The sequence below is a fragment of the Diadema antillarum genome, unplaced genomic scaffold (assembly GCF_040938485.1).
Source record: "Diadema antillarum isolate AM-2024a unplaced genomic scaffold, OU_Dant_1.0 scf00000134, whole genome shotgun sequence".
NCBI classification, from domain to species: Eukaryota; Metazoa; Echinodermata; class Echinoidea; order Diadematoida; family Diadematidae; genus Diadema; species Diadema antillarum.
In genome coordinates, this window is record NW_027271023.1 from 2,083,320 (window position 1) to 2,084,629 (window position 1,310).

The following is a 1,310-nucleotide window of genomic DNA, read 5'->3' on the forward strand; positions in this document are numbered from 1 at the left end:
GCGCACTCACTTGCGCTACAGGGGCGTGCGAATCTCTGATATGGGAAATGAGGAAACTCCTCTTACGGCGTACCTCGGATGCGCGAGGTAATTGCTCGGGATGCAACTCATTTCGATGAATTAATGCTGTTAGTTGTTGTAGTTGTTCTATTCTTAGCAAAGAACATAAAGAGATTCCGCAATGTTCTTGAGATTTGCTACACGCAAACAAGAGCGCTGCAGAGAGAATAATGCAAATCGGCTTCATGTTCGAGTGTTTCAGAATGGAATGGCAGAAGTTAAGAGCGAGAAGATCAGTCATGAAAACAGCAAACATTAATTCAGTTCAATTCAATTTATTTTCAAATTTCTCAATGAAGGAATGTAAATCAAATATTATAATAAAACATAGTGAATCATGATATCCGGCTTGGATGCACGGTAAATTAATGTAAACATATAAAACATAGCGGTCAATCATCGTAAGTTTGGCTCAATAACGCTAAAGAAATATGATGGAACCTACATGTGTATACTTAAGAGCGAGCTTGTTTAGCGTAGGTCCCAAATTCTGAACAGAGTGTAAGATACAGATGAGGAGCACGGATGCAACTTAGGACAAAAAAGAAAAAAAAAAGAAGAAACAAAAATGAAAGGCAAAAATACCCGGGGCAATAACAGAATCTTCTCAATACAAATAGTGAAAGATATTATACAGACAACCACATTCTGCAGACGTGACTTAAGTGCCGTAACTTACGTGCCGTACAATGTAATTTCTCACTGTCACATGACAATCCCGAAGTATGTCATTTTGATGAATATGTTTTTGTAATAGCTGTGTTGGTGATTTTGTCTCCTTTGTTTGTTTGTTTTTTTAAATGTCATGTGCAATGAATCTTATGAAGTATAAGATGCTTATCCTACAACTTTTCAAAGCTCACTCATTAAACTGTTAGACGGCGTAGATTATGCATCAGTGTATAAGTGTTTGTCACTGATTTCAAGATTAAAACTTTTTTTTTATAGTTTGATCTTTAGTTGTACTCGTGTTCCTCGTCCTGTTCTTTACACTTGGCTGTTGTTGACACCTACCCTCAACAAGCTTGCTTTCAAGTAGGTTCCATCGTATTTCTCTACAGCAGTCTTTTAATTCTATTGATACATTGTACTGACACATCGACCGCTATGCACTCCGTATTTTTTCTTGTATATCAAAGCTTGACATTATGTATTATCGTAATTTCATATGATATATGTACTTTCCATCGAGAGATACGAAAATAAATCAAAATTTGAATAAAAAACTACAAACGAGCATGGTGCAATGA